Source organism: Carcharodon carcharias, chromosome 12 (assembly GCF_017639515.1).
Source record: "Carcharodon carcharias isolate sCarCar2 chromosome 12, sCarCar2.pri, whole genome shotgun sequence".
NCBI lineage: Eukaryota > Metazoa > Chordata > Chondrichthyes > Lamniformes > Lamnidae > Carcharodon > Carcharodon carcharias.
The window spans coordinates 49,409,077-49,435,436 of record NC_054478.1 but is presented as its reverse complement, the minus strand read 5'-3'; the positions used below and the strand labels follow the sequence as shown (position 1 = coordinate 49,435,436).

Sequence of the window (26,360 nt, the reverse complement as noted above, 5' to 3'; positions counted from 1 at the left end):
CAAAATCACACAGCCCAAGAACAGGGTCATGATTCCCAGAATTGGGACCTGTTCACTATTTTTAAAGGGCTCCCAAGTCCTGACTCTGTAAAAAAATTCCAGGCCAAGAACTCTGGCTCTGAAACCTGGGGTGATATCCAGTAAGATAATCCCCATTAGCAAAGAAAAAGATCTCATTTTGATCCATTGTCTTCACTTGAATTTAAAATTAATGTAGGAAATCCACTTATTACCCTACTTCGAACCCTCTTAGAAAATTTGAATGCATTAATTAAAAGTGATTATTATTCGCACGGTAATGCATAAAATATGTTTTTCAGCCAAATGTCATATGTGACAACTTTAGTGTGATCTCTAGCTGAAGATCCATTGGCTTTTGCATCAGGACTGGCATTAATCTATGTTAGGTGTTAGTTTTGTTTCCCCATATCTGACACAAATTTGTTTTAAATAGTTCAGCTTTGAAATCATTTACAAAGAGCTACATTACATGGAAGATACCAAAATCACATATTTTGAGGAAATCAGACATATTCCTTTTCACAAAGTCACTTTACACCGGGGGTTACCATTAATAACGTAAAGACAATAAAGGAGCTCTTTAATTATTAATTCAACATTCTACTTTAGATGTTATTGTCATACCTTGACACTCATCCATTGGAGTATATTGTGAGGTAGTGGAAGAATTTTCAGGCTGATTAACTATCTGACAGGGCATACCATAGCCATAATCCACTTGCCACCTACCATTAGGCTTGCTTGTAATAAATGGCAGATGGGATTTTTATGGGATCCCACAGCCATAGAATGAAGAATTTGAATCTTTGGTTCCTCTCAAACTAAGCAGGATTACTACTGTAACAATACAGTTAGTTAAAACTAACCTGTGTCACATCAGTCTAAACCCAGATCACGCTCCCTATTACTAAGTGAACAATCCAATGCTTGGCAAATTTGGCTTCACTGGCATGATTATCTTACTGGAAGTCATTCCGGAATTTGGAGTCAGAGCTCTTGTCTCTAGTCATGGGGATTGTCAGAAGCAGGGGAAAAACCCTGCGCCCTCAGATACAGAGGCAAGAATACCACCATTAAACCAAAGGCTCACTCCTACTTCAGCCATTGCTAATCGGGTAGACATATTTTACTGCTCAGATGAATTTGTCTTTTATTCAACAATCAGTTATCATTGATGAAAATAATTATGTACGTCTGCACACAAGACGGAAGCAGCCGACTTAAACAGATTGTTCCTGTGCATGAATCTTTGCTGACTTTTTTGTATTACGATCCAAGCACATGGTATATCAAAAAGAACACATACTTTGATGTCAGTTCTGAGCTTTAGTAGTCAACTATCTCTTTGGAATTTAGACCTAATTTCCCCCACAACTCTGAAATATGTCATGCTTTACAAAGGAATCTCTTTCTTGAGGATCCACCCTTACCCTAAAAATTACAGCTGCAGAAAGTATGGAAAATTAGCTTTAAAAACGCAACATGTCTGAAATACATCTGTGGCTGAGATGATCCATTGATTCCAGTGAACAGCACGGGTGCTGCGGTCTAAGACTTGTTACTCAAACATCACATGTTTCAGTTCCCATGTCTGAGAAATGATAACTCCAGTTTGGATGGCAGCCAGAGGCAAATTCATTTTTAATTCTCTTTTTGAAGATAAAAGATGTTCCATAAAAACACAAGAATTGGGAGGCAATAAATCCCATTGAGCCTGCCTTACTATTCAGTAAGATCATGGCTGAACTTTATACCCACTCCACTTTCCCGTCCTATTCCCAAATCACTCTGGTTCCCTTAGTTGCCAAAAAAACTATCCATCTCAGTCTTGAATATACTCATTAACTGAGAACTGACAGTTTTCTGAGGTAGAGAACTCCAAAGATTTATTCACATCTGAGTGAAGAAATTTCTCCTCATCTCAGTCCAAAATGGCTAACCACTCATCCTGAGACTATAACCACAAGCCCTAGAGTCTCCAGCCAAGAGAAACATTCTCTCAATGCCTACCCTTCCATGCCTCTCAGAATTTAATATGCATCCATGAGATTATCTCTCAATCTTCTAAACTCTGGACGATATAGGTTAATTTCACTCAACCTCTTCTCATAGAACAGCCCTCTCACTTCAGGAGCCTTTCTTACATCTCCTTTGAGGTACGTTTATCCTTCCTTAGGTAGGAAGATCAAAACTGTACACAGTACTCCAGAAATGATCCCAACAAAGGTCTATTAATTGTATCAAGACTTCCTTACTCTCATACTCCAACCACTCACAGTAAAGGTTAACATACTAGATAAAAACAAAAAAACTGCGGATGCTGGAAATCCAAAACAAAAACAGAATTACCTGGAAAAACTCAGCAGGTCTGGCAGCATCGGCGGAGAAGAAAAGAGTTGACGTTTCGAGTCCTCATGACCCTTCGACAGAACTTGCCAGTTCTGAAACTTGCAAGTTCTGTCGAAGGGTCATGAGGACTCGAAACGTCAACTCTTTTCTTCTCCGCCGATGCTGCCAGACCTGCTGAGTTTTTCCAGGTAATTCTGTTTTTGTTAAGGTTAACATACTATTTGCCTTCCTAATTGCTTGCTGTGCCTGGATGTGTACTTTCTGTGATTTGTATACAAAGAGACCCCAAGTCCCTTTGAATTCCAACAATAACTATTCTCATTACTTTAAAAAATTCCTGCTTTTAAGTTCTACCTACCAAAGTGGATAATTTCACACATCATCTGCCACCTTCTTGCCCAATTACATAACTGCTCTACAAGAGCAGAGGAGAGGAGGACAATCACGACTCGTTGGGGATAGTGCACTGTAAAATCAAGCCCCACTGTTCCCCGAGCCACGACAAATGTGAAAAGTTTGATCACACCACCAAATTGCCCCAATTCTACCTAATTATTTTATTTAGGTTAACAGAATATGAGCACCATGTTTGTAAACTTAACAAGTAAATAACTGTTTATTAAACAAATTGTTTTTAACCAGTGGCAAAAGAAAGAAATTTGACCAAAAGACCATAAGACCATAAGACATAGGAGCAGAGTCTGCTCTGCCATTCAATCATGGCTGATAAGTTTCTCAACCCCATTCTCCCGCCTTCTCCCTGTAACCTTTGATCCCCTTACCAATCAAGAACCTATCTATCTCGCTCTTAAATACACTCAATGACCTGGCCTCCACAGCCTCCTGTGGCAATTAATTCCATAGATTCACCACTCTCTGGCTAAAGAAGTTTCTCCTCATCTCTGTTCTAAAAGGTCTTTCCTTTACTCTGAGGCTGTGCCCTCGGGCCCTATTCTCTCCTAATAATGGAAACATCTTCCCCACGACAACTCTATCCAGGCCTTTCAGTATTCTGTAAGTTTCAATCAGATCCCCCCTCATCCTTCTAAATTCCATTGAATATAGACCCAGAGTCCTCGAACATTCCTCATATGTTAAGCCTTTCATTTCTGGGATCATTCTCGTGAACCTCCCCTGGACCCTCTCCAGGGCCAGCACATCCTTCCTGAGATACGGGGCCCAAAATTGCCCACAATATTCTAAATGTGGTCTGACCAGAGCCTTATAAAGCCTCAGCAGCACATCCCTGCTTTTATATTCCAGTCCTCTCGAAATAAATGCCAACATTGCATTTGCCTTCCTAACTACTGTGTCAACCTGCTAGTTAACCTTAAGAGAATCCTGGACCAGGACTCCCAAGTCCTTTTGCACTCCAGATTTCTGAATTCTCTCCCCATTTAGAAAATAGTCTATGCCTCTATTCTTCCTACCAAAGTGCATGACCTCACACTTGCCCACGTTGTATTCCATCTGCCACTTCTTTGCCCATTCTCCTAACCTGTCCAAATCCTTCTGCAGCCGCCCCACCTCCTCAATACTACCTGTCCCTCCACCTATCTTTACATCATCTGCAAACTTAACCAGGATGCCCTCAGTTCCTTCATCTAGATTATTAATGTATAAAGTGAAAAGTTGTGGTCCCAACACTGACCCCTGCAGAACTCCATTAGTCACCGGCCGCCATCTTGAGAAAGAGCCCCTTATCCCCACTCTCTGCTTCCTGCCAGACAGCCAATCTTCTATCCATGCTAGTACCTTGTCTCTAATACCATGGGCTTTTACATAACTGAGCAGCCTCCTGTGCAGCATCTTGTCAAAGGCCTTCTGGAAGTCCAAGTAGATAACATCCATTGGCTCTCCTTTGTCTAACCTACTCGTTACCTCCTCAAAGAATTCTAACAGATTTATCAGGCATGACCTCCCCTTGATGAAACCATGCTGACTTTGCCCTATTTTACCATGCACTTCCAGGTATTCTGAAATCTCATCCTTAATAATGGACTCTAAAATCTTACCAACCCGAGGTCAGGCTAATCGGCCTGTAATTTTCCATCTTTTGCCTCACTCCCTTCTTAAACATGGGGTTACATTAGCGATTTTCCAGTCCTCTGGGACCGTCCCTGACTCCAGTGATACCTGAAAGATCACCACTAATGCCTCCACTATCTCTTCAGCTATCTCCTTCAGAACTCTGGGGTGTAATTCAGCTGGTCCAGGTGATTTATCCACCTTCAGACCATTCAGTTTTCCTAGCACCTTCTCCTTAGTAATGGCCACCATACTCGCCTCTGCCCCCCGACTCTCTTGAACTTTGGGGATGTCACTCATGTCTTCCACTGTGAAGACTGACACAAAGTACCTATTCAGTTCCTCCGCCATTTCTTTGTTCCCCACTACTCCAGCGTCATTTTCCCGCGGCTCAATGTCCACTTTTGCCTCTCTCTTACCCTTTATATATCTAAAAAAAACTCTTGCAATCTTCTTTTATATTACTGGCTAGTTTATCCTCATATTTAATCTTCTCCCTCCTTATTTCTTTTTTAGTTGTCCTCTGTTGGTCTTTGTAGGTTTCCCAATCCCCTGGTTTCCCACTGCTCTTCGCCGCATTGTATGCTTTCTCTTTAGCTTTTATGCTGTCCCTGACTCCCCTTGTCAGCCATGATTGCCTCGTCCTCCCTTTAGTATGCTCCTTCTTCCTAGAGATGAATTTTTGCTGTGTCTCCCAAATTACTCCCAGAAACTCCTGCCATTGCTGTTCCACTGTCTTTCCTGCTAGGCTCATCTCCCAGTCAATTCTGGCCAGCTCCTCCCTCATGCCTCTGTAGTTGCCTTTATGAACTGCTAACTCCTAACTCTAAAGCTTAAACTCTACCCTTTCTTAAATCCCTATACTCAAACCCATCCACACACACACATAAGACACACAGAACGTGGATGTTAAGGGGGAAATAAAACAGTTCAATAGCACCAATCTGGAGTAGAGGATTAGATGGGTTGTTTTGATTGATGTCTTCCAAATTCCTTGCAGTTTGTTGTTGATGACATGAGGTGGTCTCCCAGCACCTTCAGTCTGTGGTTCACTGGTTGAAAAATGTGCTTTTCATGTCTCTACTAATGATTTTCCCCATTTTCCTCTTGACAGGGTTTTTTCAGAGAAAGCAGGTTACAGATATGTGAGGAATAGCCAGCTTGCTACCATGACAGAATTACTGGAATCTTATAAACAGAGGTTTTAGGTCTTCCCACTTTGCAGGCTAGGAGCTGTTCTTCCTGCACTGTTACCACACAAAAACCTGGTCACCTGGTCAGGAGCCAATTCAAATGCTGTCATCAGGCAGTTCCCCTTAGTCCAGCACTCCTTTCCAGCACCATTCTGTTTTTTTTCCGGAACCTCTGTTCTAGGATAGCAACATTGTAGATATTCCTCATCCTGTTCCAGTGCACATGTCTTTCAACTGCAGCCATGGTAGCTTTTAAAGCCACAGTCCAATTTTAAAGCCTCAGTCCAAAGAAAATAAAAATAGGTTCTTTAAGGGACCCAGAGACAGACAGCAGCACCTAAAAGCGTGGAAGAGAAGAGGACCCGGAGACAGCAGCACCTAAAAGAGCAGGAGAGAAGAGGACCCAGAGACAGACATCAATACCTAAAAGAGCAGGAGAGAGGAGGACCAGAAGGCAGACAGCAGCACCTAAATGAATTATCCAATCCGTGGCTCTTGAATGGACCGACCACGCTCTGAGAAAAATCAAAGTGCAATGTCACAGGAAAACAGGTCATTGATTATTGCTGAAAAAAGAGACATTTGTAATGTCTACTAATATGAGTGAAGCTTATTAGATTGGTTGGTGCAATTTCCTAATTATCTTAACTAGGGAAATTCAAGCAGTAGGTAGAACATTTATTGAAATAACAGGAATATAAGCACAGACAGGATTAGAGGCATTAATCAAAATTTAATCAGTAAATTAATTAATTAATTAAATGCTAAAAGATGGCAGGGCAGGTGATGTGTGGTTGCTGCAGAATGTGGGAACATGTGGGCACCTGTGTGATCAAAGGCAAACACAACTGCAGTAAGTGCGACTGGAGGAACCTCAGCTCAGAGCCATTGAGCTGAAGGCCAAGCTGTGGACATTGCGCATCAGGGAGGAAGAAAGTTACCTGGACACATTGTTCCAGGAGGCGGTTACACTCCTTAGGACAAAGCCATTTGATTTGGTCCATGGTTAGGGACAAGAGAGTATGACTGCGAGTGAGGCAGATATGAGGAACAAGAATGTAGAACTGGGGGAGCCTGAGCCCTTGCAATTGTCCAGCAGGTTTAAGTATGGATAAAAGCAAGGCTGCAGGGTGGATGAGAAAACTGACGATGGCACCATGATACAGGAAGCCTTCAAGCAGGGGGGAGTTAATAGGAATGTAGTGGTGTTTGGGGACACTATAGTCATGGGGATAGGCAGAATTGTCTGAAGCTAGGAGTGAGAGTCCAGTCGGCTGTATTGCCTGCCTGGTGTCAGGGTTCAGGACATCTGCTCTGGGCTGGATGGAATTTGCAGTGGGAGGGGGAGAATCCATTTGGCGTAGCCCATGTAGCTACCAAGGCCTAGGAAATAAGTTCTGCTTAGAGAGCTAGGGGCTAAATTAAGAAACAGAACTTCAAAGGTAATAATCTCTGGATTATTACCTGACCCACGAGCAAATTGGAGTAGGGTAAATAAGATTAAAGAGTTAAATGCGTGGCTCAAAGATTAGTGTGGGAGAAATAAGTTCTGATTCATGGGGCACTGGCATCATTATTGGGGAAAATGGAAGCTGTACCGTTGGAATGGTCTTCACCTGAACCATGCTGGGACCAGTGCTTTGACGAGTCGTATATGTAGGGCAGTAGAGAGAGCTTTAAACTAAATAGTCAAGGCGAGGGGTCAAGTGAGGGAAGAAGTGATAAATTAAAAAGAGAGCACAAGGCAAGAGATCAAGGTAGCAATAAAGGAATTGATTCTCTGAGTGTCGCAGGAAAGGATAGAGGAACAAACTTAAGATTGTACCAGCAGATAAAATTAGAGATTTCAAAAATAATCAAAAGACAGAATTAAAGGCACTCTCTGTGAATGCACGCAGTAATAGATGAATTGATGACACAAAGAAATAAACAGGTACGATCTAATTGCGATTATGGAGACATGGCTGCAGGGTGACCAGACTGGGAACTGAATGTTCAAGGGTATTCAACATTTAGGAACGAAAGGCAAAAAGGAATAGTAAGTGGAGTACCGCTGTTAATAAAGGATGAGATCAGTACATTAGTGAGAGAGGATCTTAGATCAGAAGATCAAGATGCAGAATCGGTTTGGGTGGAGCTAAGGAACACCAAGGGACTACAAACATTGGTATGATTTGTTTATAGGCCATCAATTAGTAGTGGTCATATAGGGCATAGTATAGATCAGGTACATATGGGAATGGCAGAGAAACTAAAAAAAAATATTTTGTTTGTCTTCATGGAGGAAGATACAAAGAACTTCCCAGGAATACTCAAGAACCAAGAGACTAACAAGAATGAGGAACTGAAAGAAATTATTGAAAAAAGAGAACTGGAGAAATTAATGGGACTGAAAGTTGATAAATCCCCTGGACCTGATAACATTCCAGAGCATTGAAAGAGATAGTGGATGACCAAGGAATTGAGAATTAAGAGGAAAATGGTACATGAGAGTAAACTAGTAAGAACCATAAAAGCTAAATCATAAAAAGTAAACGTGGGCCTCTTACAGGCTAGGATTTTCCATGCCTGCTGGCATCGGGCATGTTCGGTAGCATGAGTGGACAATATGGTGCGATCAGTTTCACGAAGGCAGGAAATCAGTTTGCGATCCCGCCATTGGATGTTGGGAACCTCACTGTAATACATCTGCATATCATTATTAGGCCAGCCCAGCCCGCCGGAATTGTCTGCCTCCTGCTGGAACTGTCTGCCCATGTCAGCGGGAAAACAGCTGACATGTTTCACAGCAGCACAGAAGTGACATGCATCTGGCAGGTTGCACCTCGCTCGGGACTTCAAGGTTTGTTTGCCTACCTTGCTTCGGTCAGCACTCACATTTATCAGTGTCAGGCTTCACAGTAATACACTAGAAGGACTTAAAATTGCTAAGGAGGGGGTATTAGATAGGCTCTCTATACTTAAAGTTGATCAGGCACTAGAACCAGATAAGGTGCATTCATGGATATTGAGGGAACTTGCGGAGGCACTGGCCATAATTTTCCAATTGTCCTTAGGCTCAGGGGTGGTGCCAGAGAACTGCAAATGTTAGGCCCTTGTTCAAAAAAAGGGTGTAAAGATAAGCCCAACAATTACAGGTCAGTTAGTTTAACTTCAGTGATGGGGAAACTTCTAGAAACAATAATTCAGGGCAAAATTAATAGTTGCATGGAGAAATATGGGGTAATTAAGGAAAGCCAGCATGAATTTGTTAAGGGAAGTTGTGTTTAACTAAATTGCTGGAGCTTTTTTGATGAGGTAACAGAGATGGCTAATGAGGTTAATGCTGTTGATGTGGTTTACATGGATCTCCAAAAGGAATTTGATACAGTGCCAAAAAATTAGACTTGTGAGCAAAGTTATAGCTCATGGAATAAAACAGACAGTAGCAACATGAATACAAAATTAGCTGAGCAACAGGAAAGAGAGAGTAGTGGTTAATGAAAGTTTTCATGCTGGAAGAAGGTTTGTAGTGGAGTTCTGCAGGGGTCAGCACTGGGACTCTCACAGCATAATTTCAAAATTTGTAGATGATATGAAACTTGGATGTATTATGGACTGTGAGGTGGATCATGTAGAACTTCAAAAGGACACATACAATTTGGTGGAATGGGTGGACAAGTGGCAGGTGAAGTTTAATGCAGAGAAATGTGAAGTGATTCATTTTGGTAGGAAAAACAAAGTGAGACAATATAAAATAAACAGTACAACTCTAAAGAGGGTGCAGGAGCAGAGGGACCTGGGTTTATATGTGCATAATTCATTGAAAGTGACAAGACAGGTTGAGAGAGCAATAAAGCGTACCATAACCTAGGCCTTATTAATAGGGGCTTAGAATAGGAGCAGGAGGTTATGACGAACATGTATAAGACACTAGTTCGGCCTCAGCCTGAGTATTGTGTACAGTTCCATGCAGCACACTTTAGGAAGGATGTGAAGGCATTGGACAGGGTCCAGAAAAGATTCACAAGAATGCTTCCATGGATGTGGGACTTCAGTTATGAAGATAGATTGGAGAAGTTGTGACTTCTTTTCCTTGGAGAAGGTAAGGCTGAGAGGAGATTTGAGAGAGGTATTCAAAATCATGAGGGGTCAGGACAGAATAGGTAGGGAAAAACTGTTCCCACTCATGAATGGACCTAAAACGAGAAGGCACAAATTTAAAGTAATTGGCAAAAGAAGCAAAAGTGACAAGAGAAACAACTTTTTCAAACAGCAAGTGGTTAAGGTCTGGAATGCACTGCCTAAGAATGTGATGGAGGCAGGTTCAACTGAGGAAATCAAAAGGGAATTAGACTATTAGCTGAAAAGGGAGAATGTGTAGGGTTATGGGGAGAAGATGGGGAAATGGCACTAAGTGAATTGCTCATTCGAAGAACCGGTGTGGACACGATGGGCTGAATGGCCTCCTTCTGTGCTGTAACAAGTCTGTGATTCTCTTCTCCAGAGGATCTTTTACTGCAAGATTACTAATGAATCTAGTCTCATTTCACAATACCAGGGAGGTAATAGTAGACAGTGTCCTAGGCCCAAATATCTTCAATTTTTTTATCAATGACCATTCATGCATCATAAGGTCAGAAGTGGGGATGTTGGCTGATCATTGCATAGTGTTTAGTTCCATTCACAAATCCTCAAATAATGAACCTTTCAATCCCGTTCAGGTTTTAACTAATAAGTAGCAAGAAATGTTAACGGTACACATGTGCCTGCCAATAACCATTTCCAACAAGGAATAATCTAAACACTTCTCCTTGACATTTAACAGCAATACTATTGCTGAATCTCCAACCATTAATATCGTGGGATGACACCATAGATTAGAAAGTAAACTGGACCAGCCACCTTAATACTATGGCTACAAGAACATTAGAGGGAGCAGGGCAGAAGATGCGTAGGAATGCCACCACTAGCAAGTTCCCTCCCAGCCACACACCATCCTAACTTGGAACTATATTACTGTTCCTTCACTGTCACTGAGTCAAAATCCTGGAACTCCCTTCTATACAGCACGTGGATTGCAAGCGGTTCAAGAAGGTGGCTCACTACCATCTTCTCAAGGGCAATTAAAAAATGTTGGCCCAGCCAGCAATGCCTACGTCCCATGAACAAATAAAAAACAAGTTCAGAGGCTTGGAATTCTGTGGTAAGAAACTCAGCTTCTGGCTCCCCAAAGCCTGTCCATTTTCTACAAGACAGAAGTCAAGAATTTGATGGAATACTCTCCACTTGCCGGAGTGAATGGTAAGAAGTCTGGCAGCATCCAGGAAAAAGCAGTCCATTTGATTGGCATCTTATCCACCACTTTAAACTTTCACTGTCCCCACCACTGACACACAGTGGCAGCAGAGTGTACCATCTACAAGATGCACTGCAGGAACTTGCCAAGGCTTCTTCAACTTCATCTTCCAAACCTGCAACCTCTGGCACCTAGAAGAACAAGGGCAGAAGATGCATAAGAACACCATCACCTGCAAGTTCCCCTCCAAGTCACACACCATCCTGACCTGGAAAAGTATTGCCATTCCATTTTTGCTGCTGGGTTAGTATCTAGTAACTCCCTGCCTAACAGCTCCATGGGAGTACCTACACATGTATAGCAGCAATTCAAGGGGCCAGCTGGTCACTGCCTTCTCAAGGGTAATTAAAAATGGATAATAAATGCTGGCCTTACCAGCAATGCCCAATTCTGATGAATGGCTAAAAAAAGATTTTAAATACTCCATTCCTTAGTTGGTTTCTCAACATTTTGCCCAAGAGAACTGTTTCAAATACATTAATCTTTCAAGCTACTTTTAACAATTTGGTTTGCCCATTTGTATTAGTGCAGGACAGGTTTCTTGTAAGAAACAATGAACTTTATTAACAGAATTGAGCTGAGGCTACATGCTTGTTCCAAGACTAAAGCTAAAAAGCTCCACCCCTTAGATTCCCCATGCTTAGGGCTGATTGGTCTATGCAATCTCAGGATCCTCATAACAGTAAGAAGTGGTTTAATTTACAATCATTACATTCCTCCCCTTTTACTTTCGTTTTATCCCCTTATTTACAAAACATCTTAACCCATATTTTGTGCAATTATGTACAGTTCATGCCATTATAAATTCAGCCTTTGAGGAAGTTTTTGGATTCGGTAGAGCAACGCAATTCTACAGCTGGAGGTTCTTCCATTGGATGGACTTGCACAGGAACTGCAGCTTCAGAGACACCCCTAGACACTGACAGAATTATTTACTTCGACAGAGACATCAGCTTATGTCTATTTTTTGTTGATTTGGTGTCTCTGGTGTTAAAGTTTCGATCCTGATTGTTGGAGGGTTTCTTGACTTTGGAGATGACCCACGTGTTTCCCAACAATCCTGTTTTCCACTTCCACCTGATAAGATAACATAACTGTTTCAGGGAGGATTGTACCAGGGATCAATCTCGGTCCAATTGCAAAATTTCGTACAAAACCTGTCTCTCCCCAGTAAACTCTCGACCTTTATTGTGTTGCTGTTTACTTTCTGACTCCCTTGGTCTCTTCCGCCTTCCCCTCTAAGTTAGGGAATACTGGACTCAATCTCATATGAAGTTGACGCTCCATCAACCATTCTGAAGGTATTAAACCAGTGGTCGCATGAGGAGTTCTGCAATAGCTGAACAGGAATCTTGAAATTTGTGTTTCTAATTTTTCCTCTGATTGTTTCTTCATGCCTGTGTTAAAGGATTGTACTGCTCTTTCTGCCAAGCCATTAGAGGAGGGGGCGATACAGTGCTGTTCCAACGTGTTTAATCCCATTTAAGTTCATAAATCTTTAGATTTCAGTGCTAGTGAAAGTTGTACCATTGACAATAACTTCAGTTAAACCATGAACACTGAAACTCTGGTGCAGTTTTTCAATGGTTGCAGACTAAGTAGGTGATCTAATTTCAAACACATCCATCCATTTGGAATGTGCACCGATAATCACAAGAAACATGGTACCTAGAAATAGACCTGCATAGTCTATATGTAGTCTAACCCAGGGTCGACCAGGCCACTCCCACGAATGCAGTGGAGCTGGAATGGGCAACTTTGGCTGTTGCTGGCACTGAAGACAGTGTTTCACTGTTTTTCTATATCACTGTCTATACTTGGCCACCAGGTATAGACAGTGATAACTTTGTGTGAGCATCTTCATTTTCAAAATATCAGGATGCAAACTATGAAGTTCTTCCAGTAATGGTTCTCTTCCTTGCAAATGGATAACTACTCTTGCTCTCCATAATAGGATACCATCTTGACAACTCAGTTTGGATCTACGTACAAAGAATGGTTTTAATTCTTCAGAAACTTGTGCATTTTACCATCCTTGTAATACTTTTTCACGAACTCTTGCTAAAATTGGATCCCGATTTGTCTAATTCTTTGTCTTGCACAGACTGGCGAGGAGTCCAGGAAATTTAATGCAAATAAGTAGTAATCTGAGAGGTAATATAACTTTAAGACAAGTGTTGTAATGTAAGGTCACATGATCTTATTGTCCAATAACAGAGTGACGTGGGTTACCTCTATGTGAGAGAGTCTTGAGTTAGTCACTGATGAGTGAAGACAGAGTTTTATGTTGTGAGAACACAAGTATTGTTGTAGAGTTGGTTTGTAAATAAACATCATGTATTTATTCGAACAAGAATCTCCTGATGTTCTCTGTCTCTGTACCGACTCAGTCACCCGAACAAAGTGTGCAACCCGAATCCCTTAGCCCCAGCAAACCAAGGGCACTAGATCCAACAAACTGGCAATGAGAGAAAAAGCACAAAAAAAGTCACGGAAGAAAACTAGGTAAAAGTGAGAAAAATGAAGGAAATCAGAAGAATCGAAATCAGGCCGTACCTCACACAATAATTGCAAGTTAAAGAAAATTTCCTCCTGAGCATCAAATTAATTCCCTAAAAGATGCCACAATTTGGAAGAGCAGAGCCATTCGATCCAATCACCGAAGAGTGATCTCACTATGTTGATTGCCTCGCTTTCTTCTTCCAGGTGAACGACATTGTGGGGAAGGAGAAGAGGCGCGTGATCCTTCTGTCCACATGTGGGAGTAAGACACATCGATTAATTTGAAATCTGTTGGCACCCAGTGCCCTAGACACCAAAAGTTTTGATGATTTAGTGAACGTCGTAAAGAATCATTACCAGCTCAAGCCGTCGGTGGCTATACAAAGGTTTAAATTCAGCTCAGGAATTAAAGCTGCAGGGGAGTCTGTTGCTTCTTATGCGGTGAGTCTGAAGCAATTAACTGAATACTGCAAGTTGGGTACTTCTATCGATGATATGCTTAAAGATCATTTGATGTTCGGTATAAACAAAAATACGATTCAAAGGAGATTGTTGGCTGAAACAAATCTAGATTTTGTGAAGGCATTGGAAATCATTATTGCAATGGAAAGTGCAGTGTGAGACTCCAAAACCATTCGAGGGGCGCAAAATGGCGCCATCCTCCATGTTGGGCATGGAGCTTTAACCAAAAAAAGCGCGAAAGTGCAGAGCTTTGTTCCAAAGCAGGAAGCAGCCACCGCTAGCAGACAAAGTTAAAGGGAAAACTTAGCAGCAAAAGCATGGCACCATAGTAACAGTGATGGAAGTAGACAGCCCTGTAATGAAACACAATTTAAAAAGATTGAATGTTTTTTCTGCCATCGATACGGACACCTCATGAGAAATTGTAAAGATAGAATCAGGCAGACTGTCAGACAAAGGCAAAAGCCCAATGGGATAAATAACATTGGAAAGCCTGAAGTAATAGATGCTGATATCTATTTGCTATATAATATAAAGGTAGGAAGAAGAAGCCTCCCCATGTAACCATGAGAGTGAATGAGAAACCGATCAGACTGGAGGTGGATACTGGAGCAGCTACTACGGTGATCGGAGAGCACTCTTCCATACTTGAAACATGGAGAACATAAACTGAATTTAGAAGAAACTGTTGAAAAAGACTTACACAGGAGAAACCATACAAGTCAAGGTCGTATGTAAAGTCACAGTAAACTATGAAGGCCAAACAGTAAGATTACCCTTGATGGTAGTTGCAGGCGAGGGACCTAGTCTCCTCAGATGAAACTGGCTGAAAGAAATTGGAATGAAATGAAATCTTCCAATTAAGAGCTAATGGACTTTCACAGCTACTACAGAAATATGCTTCAGTTTTCAAGGAAGAGCTAGGAAAAATTGAAGGGCTACAAGCAAAAATTCTTGTAGATCTAGGGGCAACACCAAGATTCTTGAAGGCAAGACCAGTACCTTATGCAATGGGGGATAAGGTAGATGCAGAACTGACAGATTAGAAAAGTTGGAGTGATACAAACAGTTAAATTTCCAGAGTGGGCAGTTCCAATTGTACCTGTTCTCAAACCTGACCAAAGCATTAGAATATGCGGGGATTATAAATTAACAGTCAATCAAGTTGCAAAATTGGATAGACACCCCATACCTAAAATTGAGGATTTATAACTAAATTGGCAGGTGGAAAGGCTTACACGAAGTTAGGTTTGAGTCATGCCTGCCAGCAAGTGGAATTAGAGCAGGCATCCTGAAAGTTTGTCACCATAAATACACATAAGGGATTGTATCAATACACCTGCTTACCATTTGGCATATCTTCTGCTTGCACCATATTCCAAAGAACCATGGAAAATTTGCTACAGGGATTGCCCCATGTTATAGTTTATTTGGAAGACATTCTCGTGACTGAACTCACACATAAAGAACATTTGATGAACCTGGAGGAAGCTCTGAAACGTTTTTCGCAGGCTGGAGTGAGATTGAAAAAGGAAAAGTGCACATTCCAGGCAAAAGAGGTAACCTATCTAGGTCAGAAGGTCGATTCACAAGGCCCACATTCACTTGAAGAAAAAGTGAAAGCTATTAAAGAAGCCCCAGAAGCAAAGAATACATCCAAATTGAAATCATTTTTGGGGATGATTAACTATAATGGACACTTTTTTGCCTAATCTATCGACAGAACTGGCACCATTATATTGTTTGCTCAAGAAAAATCAGAGATGGTCATGGCAAACATCACAAGAAGAAGCTTTCACAAAAATTGTTACAGTCATCCACACTTCTAGTACATTTTGATCCAAAGAAAGAGTTGATATTGACATGTGACACATTAGCTTATGGACTAGGAGCGGTGCTTTCTCATCGAACGCATGATGGATCAGAATATGTCTCAAGAACACTTAGTGCTGCAGAGAAATAGTGCTCACAAATTGAAAAAGAAGACCTGGTGATCATTTTCGGTGTTAAAAAGTTCCATCAATATGTGCAAGGTCGTCACTTACTATCATAACGCATCACAAGCCATTATTAGGACTATTCGATGAAGACAAGGCTATACCCCCTATAGCCTCGGCAAGAGTTCAAAGATAGGTGTCGATCTTGGCAGCGTATGAGTATACTTTTATTCATAGACCTGGAAATCAAATTGCACATGCAGATGCACTCAGTCATTTACCCTTGCAGGTAAAAGATGAGGATGTTCCAATTCCTCAGGAATACATCTTGTTATTGAACTTTCTGGACTCATCACCGATATGTGCTAAACAAATTAAAGATTGGATGAACCGAGACTCAATCTTATCCAAAGTGAGAAATCAAGTTCTTTCTGGTTGGTCAAAAACACAAGAATCCGATGAAATGAAACTGTATTTCCAGAGGAAATATGAGCTAACCAGCAAAGGAGGTATTTTATTGTTCCTCCAAAAGGACAAAAATCATTGTTATCTGAGCTTCACAGTTCACATCCTGGAGTTTCTAAAATTAAAGCAATAGCACGTAGCTACATGTGGTGGCCGGGAATGGATGGAGAAATAGAAAACCTAGCAAGAAGTTGTATGCAGTGTCAACAAGTACAAAAATCACCTGCAACAGCCCCATTACATACATCCCTGGGAATGGCCAGGATGACCATGGGTATGTGTACATGTCGATTATGTGGGACCTTTTATGGGAACAATGTTTCTCCTTGTCATAGACGCTCATTCAAAATGGATGGATATATACAAAGTAAGGTCAGCAACAATAGACAAGCTACAACAAAAATAAATAAATAAATAAATAAATGGATTACCTGAAGTGCTAGTATCAGATAATGGAACAGTATTCATAAGTGCTAAATTTCACTGATTTACAAGCCTCAATGGTATTGTTCATGTGAAAACATCTCCATGCTATCCTTCTTCAAATGGGCTTGCAGAGAGAGCAGTTTGGACATTCAAACCTGGTATGATGAAACTGTCTGGAGATTCAACAGTGACTAAGTTAGCATGATTTCTATTTTACTATCGAACCACCCCTCATTCGACAACAGGTGTCACACCTGCTGAACTGTTGATGAAACGCTGTCTCCAATCGAGACTGAGCCTAATTACGCCCAACTTGGTGGGGGGAAGGTAGAAAGAAGGCAGGGAAATCAGAAAATGGGACATGATTGCCACAGTCGGGATAGAATATGTAATGTGGGAGAGGAAGTATTTGTGAAAAATTTTAGAGAAGGACCAGTATGGTTGTTGGGTGAAATAACTGCTGTAACAGGACCTCTTCCCTACCGTGTGAAAGTTGAAGATCAAATAATAAGACGTGGATCACATACAAAGTGGAGAAGCCAAATATCCAGAAGTGATTCCGCCAATGCTCGAAACTGAATCAACATTTCCTGTTGAAAGAACTCAACTAATTACAAGTGTATTTGAAGGGCCGACTGTACCTGAAAGAGTTGAAGAAACAAATTTGTAGATACCTGCTATAGAACCTGATGCTCAGATGACTTCAGTAAGGGAGACTCCAAAGCAAACTTTAGATGCTGGAGAGCTGAGATATTCTACATGCATAAGGAAACCCCCAGAGGGACTGACTTTGTAAATAATTGAACAATGTAAATAACTTGATATATTGAAAATTGTAGAATGTATTTTTCAGTAAAGGGGGAGGGATGTAGAAATCTGAGATGTAATATACTTTTAAGACAAGCATTGTAATGTAAGATCACATGATCTTATTGTCCAATAGCCAAGTAGCATGGGCTGCCTCTATGTGAGGGAGTCTTGAGTTGGTTACTGATGAGGGAAGACAGAGTTTTTATGTTGTGAGCGCATAAGTATAGTTGTAGAGTTAGTTTGTAAATAAACAACATGTGTTTATTCTAACAAAGATCTCCTGATGTTCTCTGTCTCTGTACCGATTCAGTCACCCCGAACTAAACGTGTAACCCAGATCCTTTAGCCTCAACAAAGCAAGGGCACTGGATCCAACAAAATACTACCTATTGAGATACTGGCACTTGTGCTATATGCACACCCGGACAGTGCATAAAAGTGTACTCATCTGTCAACACAATTAAAGCCCATCTTTGAATTCTAACAGAAGCTATTGGTAGGATTGCCTTATCTTCACCAAACAATCCTAACAGTGGTTTGTGATCTGACGCTAAGGTGAAGTGTTGACCATGCAAATATTGATGAAACATCTTTACTCCAAATATGATGTATAAGCCCTCTTTTTAAATTTGCGAGTACCCTTTCTCGGCTGCAGAAAAGATTCTGGATACATATATCCTATCGATCTTTCAAATCTATCCTCCATCTTGTGTGACAACACTGCTCCTACTCCATAGGGAGATGCATGACATCTCCCTGACAGCAAGCAAAGTAGGTATCAATTCCTTAGTCAAGTCATAACGCACTAGCAGACATGACGCGTGTAAAAGCTCCTTAACTCTAGTGAAGGCTTCCTCTTGCTGACCCTTCTAGGGCCAACTGTGGTTCTTCAAGAATAAATGCAAATGGGGCTAACACTGTAGATAGATTAGGCAAAAGTCAACCATAATAGTTTATCATGCCCAAAAAAGACTTGGGATCGGTGACGTTAGTAAGAGAGGGTGCATCCTTGATTGCCCTGACTTTCTCTCCTCTAATGGATGCAACCCTTGGGCATCCACTCAATGATAGAGATATGTAACTTCCTTTGTTTGAAGAGTGCACTTTTTTTTTTAAATGAACGCCAGCCTCTAAAGATCTCTTCAGAACCTCTTCCAGGTTTGCCTCATGTTCTGCTTCTGTGGATCCTGTAATTAGGACGTCGTTCCGGTACACTATAACTTGGGGGAGTCCTTATAGTAAGCTTTCCGTAGTTCGCTGGAAAATTGAACAGGCAGAGGACACACCAAAAGGTAGGCATGTATACTGGTAAAGGCCCTTGTGTGTGTTTATCATGACATAACTTCTTGATGTGTTGTCCAACTCGAGCTGATGATATGCATGGCTCAAATCCAGTTTAGTCTAGGATCTTCCTCCTGTGAATTTAGCATACAGATCTTCAATCTTTGGGATTGGGTATTTGTCTAATTTCGCAGCCTTGTTTACCATTAATTTATAATCCCTGCAGACGGGAATGGTTTGATCCGGCTTTAGCACGGGGACTATGGGTGCTGCCCATTCTGAAAATTGGACTGGCTGTATTATTCATAATTTCTCCAACCGACATAATTCCGCATCAACCTTTTCTCTCTGAGTGTAAGGCACAGGTCTTGCCTTAAAAAACAGGGTGTTGCTTCAGGGTCCACGTATATTTTAGCTTGTAGACCTTTGATTTTCCCCAACTCATCTCAGAATACTCTGTCACACTTTTGCAGCAACTCTGGAATTCCTCCTGTCCTGGCCTGAAAAATTTCTGACCAATTCAGTTTGATTTCTTTCAACCAATCACGGCCCAGCTAGGTCCTTCTCCAGTTACAACAATTACTGGCAGCTGTGCTGTCTGTTGTCTGTATGATACAGGTACAGAGGTGATGCCTCTCACCTGTATTGCTTCTCCTGTATATGTTTTTAACTGAGCAGTGGTTTTCTCCAAACTCAATGGCTGGGTACCTTCTCTGAGATATTTAAAGTTGTGTTCTCCCACAATGGTGGTCGATGCTCCTGTGTCCACCTCCATGAGGAGAGGCTTTCCATTTACTTGAAGGGTAACAGTGATTAGTTCAGTTTTTCTGGCCTTCAATTTGTGTATGGAATAAATGTCAGTCTCAGTAACTTCTGGCTTTTCTTTATTGTGCACTTCATTTAACTTGACTTGCTGTCAGAATGGCTGCCTTGATCAATTTCTGAAACAAAAACAGAAACAGAAATACCTGGAAAAACTCAGCAGATCTGGCAGCATCGGCGGAGAAGAGCACAGTTGACGATTCAAGTCCTCATGACACTTCAGTAAAAATAGGAATGGGGTGAAATATAAGCTGGTTTGGGGGGGTGGGGGGTGTTGTTGGGACAAGCAACCAGTAATAGGTGGAGATGTTTAATTGACTGCCACTTCTCTTCAAGAAATGCCTACCTTGAAGAAGTTTTGCTCTACTCTCCGTCAGGATTTTCGTATTTCTCTTTTGCCTTGTTCACCTTCATTGCTTTCCATTTCTCTCCTGGTGTTTGACAGGGCGTTTACTAAAATCCGCTTTCACAGCCGTATTTCCTTTCTCAGTGACTGTCTCCATCTCCAACTTACCCCACGTGGATTTCAACTGAAATTCCATCCCTCATGTTTCGAACCCACCCAGGATTACAGGTATCTCCGGGACATACAACGTTACCTCGGACTGCTGTTCCCATCGCATTCTGAGATCCATATTCAGTGCCATGTGCTGCCATATGAACACACTCGACCTCTCCCTCAGCAGCACCACCGCAGCCTTTTTCAAAGCTGCACGTGCCCGCAGTTTCATTTTATTCTTCGTCTCATCTGACGCCTGAACAAGAAACTTTTTCTCTTTCTCTCAAGTGCACTTTTCACATTCTTTATTATCAGGACCATCTCATTTATTCCATTTTCTCTCTTTTGAAAGCCAAGTACCCTAGAATATTTAGTTCCCAACCTTGACCACCCTGCAATTACATCTCAGTTATAGCTACTAGATCAATCCCATCCCTCTGTATTTGTACCTTCAACTCATTTATCATGTTATGGATGTTTCATGCATTTAGGTAAAGAAACTTAGTTTTTTTTATTATGTTTTCCTGATGTGGTCTTAGTCACTCATACTTTTTTTCATTCATTCATGGCATGTGGGCATCGCTGGCTAGGCTAGCATTTATTGCCCATCCCTAATTGCCCTTGAGAAGGTGGTAGTGAGCTGTCTTCTTGAACCACAGCAGTTCATGTGGTGTAAGTATACCCACTGTACTGTTAGAGAGGGAGTTCCAGGATTTTGACCCAGTGACAGCGAAAGAACAACAACATATTTCCAAGTCAGGATGATGAGTGTATTGGAGGGGAACTTCCAGTTGGTGGTGTTCTCATCTATCTGCTGCCCTTGTCCTTCTAGATGATAGTGGCTGTGGGTTTGGAAAATACTTTCTAAGCAGTCTTGATAAGTTCTTGTAGATGGTACACACTGCTGCCACTGTGCATCAGTGGTGGAGGGGCTGAATGTTTGTGGATGGAGTGTCAACCAAGTGGGCTGCTTTATCCTGGATGGCATCAGGCTTTGAGTGTTGTAGGAGCTGCACTCACCTGACAAGTGGAAAGTATTCCATCACACTTCTGACTTGTACCTTAAAGATGGTGGACAAACTTTGGGGAGCCAGGAGGTGTGTTACTTGCCGCAGGATTCCTAGACTTTGACCTGCTCTTATAGCCACAGTATTAATATGGCTGGTCCAGTTCAGTTTCTGGTCAATGGTAACCCCTGGGCAGTTGATAGTGGGGGAATTCAGTGATGGTAATGCTTTCGAATGTCAAGCGGCAATGCTTAGATCCTCACTTTTTGGAGATGGCCATTTCCTGGCATTTGTGTGGCACAAATGTTACTTGGCAGCCTAAGCCTGGATATTGTCCAGGTCTTGCTGCATCTGGACATGGACTGCTTCAGTATCTGAGGAGTAAAAAATGGTGCTGGACATTGTGCAAACACCTGCAAGCATCCCCACTTTTGACCTTGTGATAGAAGAAAGGTCATTGTTAAAACTGCTGAAGATGATTGGGTCCAGGACTATTATTAAATTTTCTGCCCCTTCCCGACAATACCAGATTTCACCTAAATCGTTACTTTGCTTTTAAGTCTTGTCTTTTCTCTTCAGACTTGCAGGATTTTAAAATGTTTTAATAAATATAGTATGAGGAATATTTGGATACAATATCATTACAGAGCAGTATAAGGCTGTTAAACTATGAATTTTAATTGGTAGATTGTTAGTGATAGAATCACACTGGCAGCAATATAAATTAAGGGATTTTTCTTTTCTAATAAATTAAGAAAGCAGCTGGTTAATGTTGCACCATGGTATAGTAGTTAAAAATATTATTTGTTATCATTGTCCCCCACAGAGCCTGTTTTGTGAATGTGGCACCCACAACTGTCATGAATTTCATTAATCAGTTTGGTTGCTAAGTATGTTGCCTTGAAGAGGAAACATTGAACACAATAATTAGGAAATGTCGTGCTTTTTTAAATAAGTCCCTCTCATTATTGAGAGAATAAATAAAATGCACAGCTATCTGCCACAGTATTCTTCTTAATGTTTGGCCATTGTTGAGGCTGCCATTTCAAATGATTCCAGACACCACTGTTGTATTGTAGAATTGAGTAATATTATTGTCACAAATGTATAATTATGATATTACAGATTTTAAGTACAATTGTTTTAAAAACATATTTCTGTTTTCAAACCTTTACATTCAGTGTAAAAGTTGCACTCAGTATAAAAGCCTTTTCCAAAATGGAAGTATGGACAGACAACATGGCACCTTCTGATGTTTAGTCTAACCTTATCAGACTCATATCTCTAGAGCTGGCTATGAAGAATCACTAAAAGTGCAAAGACCTTTCCAGGGAAGCCCATTGAATTCTAAAAGGTGTGAATACCCTTTTACTTCTGAGGGAATAAGAGACAGGAAGGATGTTGGCAAACTAACTTCTTTATCTGGTGAAACAATGCTTCACCGAAATTAACATAGCAGCCATTTTAAGTTTTGGAACTGTATAAAGTCTGTTTGAAAACAGCCATTTCGTGTGCAGAAGCCCCCAGAAAGAACTCTGAGAAACAACATCAGAGAGGGCTCTTGACCAAGGTAGGACAAAGAGGAAGGTAATAAGAAATCAACTGCTATTCTGCAGAGAGAGTCCAGGCAATTTACATGTGCCATAACTGCAGAATTAGTGAGCGATAGAAAGTCTTCTCACTCTCCCTTAAAAAACTGCTGACCTGCAGAGTCCACCTAAAAAGGCAAACCTCTGAATAGTCAACTGCAAAAGCCATTGCAGTTGCTAAACAGAACCTTAAGTTTCAAACCCCAAGAAGGAACTCAAACAAAAGGCCCACAACAACATATCAAGGAGATTGAATTGAAATCTCATTTTAAGTATCTTTTTAACTCTATCTGTTTTTAATCTTTCAACTGTATTTTTAACTAATAGCTTTAGCACTTTTACCTAAATAACTTTCAGTAATAGTTTTGTAGTAAACTTTTTACATAGTAAGTTGTTGTGATCTGGAGCACACTGTTTGAAATGTTGGTGGAACCCATTTCAATAGTAACTTTTGTTAGGGAATTGAATAAATATGTGAAGGCAAAACCATTGAAGGCTTTGAGGAAAAAGCTGAGGAATGGGACAAATTAGATAGCTCTAGCAAGCGGCTGGCACAAATACAATGGGTCAAATGGCCAGTGTTGTATCATTCTATGATTCTATAAATAACAACCTACTAAAAGATATAAAGGCTAGTGCACATCCTGTAGCACTTATACTTGAGTTCTCTGTAACAATTATTGGCAAATGCTTTTTCTGTCATACTACTGTTGCCATGTTTAAACTTTCCTCTCATTTTAATGCATTGATGGTTCAATCCACCTAACTAAACCTCCAAGCCAGGCAGTGCTAAGATAGTATTATGTTGCTCAACTTTAGCTCTAATTGTCTGAAGATGATCATAGTGTATGCTTTTCCTAGCCATAACTCCCATCACTTACTTGGCCTAGCTATTGTTTTTATTTTTCCCCCTAATTTCCACATGGCTGCTCCTGTGAAGGGTGTGGAGGGCAATGTGACTGCCACAGGTAGTGAAGTCCTTGTAGTTGAAGTTGTCTGCAAGGCATCTTACTTCTTATGGCACAGCTTCATCACAGCCTCCCTACTGATCCTGAGTCTAAAAAGACAGATCTCTTCAACTGTCCCAGATGGCTGTACCAGGATCTGTAAACACAGCTCAATGGGTAATGGTGGCTGCAGGCGGACAAGCTTTGCTGGAGATAGACTTCCCTGACATCACTTTGTTTATCATCAGCCTCCAAACATCTCAGGGACAGCGGCACACTGAATGTTAAACCAACATGCAAGTAGAACAAGGAGTTGGCAGAATGAATGAGTCATCATGCAATTTCTTGGCCTATGCCCTTATCTTTTGAAAGTGCATCACTGTTTACTTAAGACAGGAGCAGGCAGAATGACTCACTTTCTGTTTTTAATTGCTTCTCTATGTTGAGTAACGAGTTTCCCATATATGCTGGCCCAGCCTCAACATGTTGAGAACTTGTATTTAAAAAAAATTACAAGAATTAACCCATGTCCTACCAATCAACTGCATGGTACTGCATAAAGGCCGTGTTAATATGGTAATTAAATTAGAAGAAAGGCACTTTTTTCTTTAGGTGAACCGCTGGAAAAATCATAGAAATACAGGATTGTATTTATTATATTATTTGGGAGAATAAGATTTCTATAACAGCAAAGAAAACATAGCAGCCAAACGTGACAAATCTATGGTTATAATCCATGAATGCATAACCTAGCAGCCAACAGATTATTCTTAAAAGGACTTGTATTAATATAATGCCTTTCGTGACCCAAGGTCATCCCCCAATGTTTTTTTTTTACAGCCAATTAAGTGCTTTTGAAGCAATGGCAACAGGAGGTAAAACGTTTTCATGCAGCGAATGGTTAGGATCTGGAATGCACTGCCTGGGAATGTGGTAAAGCCAGGGCCAATTGAGATTTTCAAGAGGAAATTGGATCATTATCTGAGAAGGGAAAATTTGCAGGGCTGCAGGGAAAACACAGAGGAGTGGCACTGGGTGAATTGCTCCTTCAAAGCATCAGTATAGACACAAAGGGCCAAATGGCCTCCTTCCATGGTGTAATCATACTATGAAGTATAGCTCCCGTTACAATGTAGGAAGCACGGCCGCCAATTTACACACCACAAGCTCCCAAAAAACAGCAATGTGGTAATGACCAGATAATCTGTTTCTGTAATGTTGACTGAGGGACAAATATTGACCATGACACCAGGAATAATTTCCCTGATCTTTTTCAAAGTCGTACCTTGGGATCTTTTCCATCCACCTGAGATGGTAGACAGGGTCTCGGTTTAATGTCTCTCCAAAAGACAGCATCTTTGACAGTGCAGTGTACCATTGGAGGATCAGCTTTGAAATTTGTGCTCAAGTTTTAGATTGGGACATGAACCCATAACCTTCTAACTGAGAGGGAAGAGTGCTACCAACTGTGCCACAGTTGACACTGCAGCTAATATAAATATTAAACAGTTTGGCAATCCAGTTGTGGTATGCAAAGATGTATTGAATGTATACTGAAAGCCAATTTAAGCATATTTTTGATTGAGGAAAACAAACACATCCCATGCAGAAAAAAGGCCGAAACAACATTAACAGGTATTTTATAAACACTTAATGCAGAAAAAAGTGTCAAGGAATTTATAATTGAAAACGTTGAATAAGCATTGGGCCACAGAATGAGAAATTTAGAAAAGGCTATCTGAATAATAGATCAAAAAAAAAGTTTTTAAAATGCTATTGAAAGAAAAGGGAGCAGTGTCAAGAAAAAGGACTTTAAGGAGAGAGTTCCAACTAGTGGATCTACCACCAATGATGGCGTGATTGAGCGATGAGTGAAAGGTCAGAGTCTGAGGACTGAAATGTGTGGGAAGAGGTATAAGGCTGAACGAGGTTGAGGAAATGTGGCAGCGCGAAGCAATAAACTGATTTCGGGAAAAAAAGGGGGATCTTAAATTTAATGCACTAAAGGATAGGGAACCACTGTAGATCAGTAAGGATTGAGTGATGGACAAATTGTGGCTAAGAAGAGATGATAGGAAGGTGTATTTGAGATGAATTGTCAGCACCTGCCTGTGGTAATCTGAGGTGCAATGCACCTTTAAGAGAATGTGAGCAGACTGAACACATGACTGTATTACCCAATGGCTGTGTAGCGTGGCTACAATGTTAATCACTAGTTTGGAATAGGGTCTGGTTGGAGAAGCATACATGGCGTTAATGCTCTGTTACTTATGTAAAATAAACAGCATGTGCTTCATCTTATATTGGTCCCTGCATCTGCAGTATATTGTTTGCCGACTCACCCACTGGTAGATAGGTGTGCAACCATGTTCGCGAGCGAAGCAACTGACAGAAGGAACATAACAACTGGAGATGAGGCAAAAAACGACCAGTCAACGACACCAAGGAAAGCTGCAAAAGTTCCACTGTAGTGAATCAGCTGTGCTTGCGGGCTGATTGTGAGTACAGCCCTCATCATAGTCGTCAATGTTATTTCCCTCTAGTATACCACAGTTTGGCTGTAATCGAACCATTTGACCAGATCACCGTTGACTGGTCACATTATATTGAATGCCTCGTGTTCTTCTTTTTGGCCAACAACATGCTGGGGGTGGAGAAAAGGCAGGCGATCCTCTTATCAACAA

The 26,360-nt window shown here is 41.1% G+C and overlaps 1 pseudogene; it reads left to right on the top strand.

The window, feature by feature from the left end:
• The window catches only part of LOC121284672, a 48,198-nt pseudogene that overhangs the window by 9,055 nt on the left and 12,783 nt on the right, over nucleotides 1-26,360 (top strand).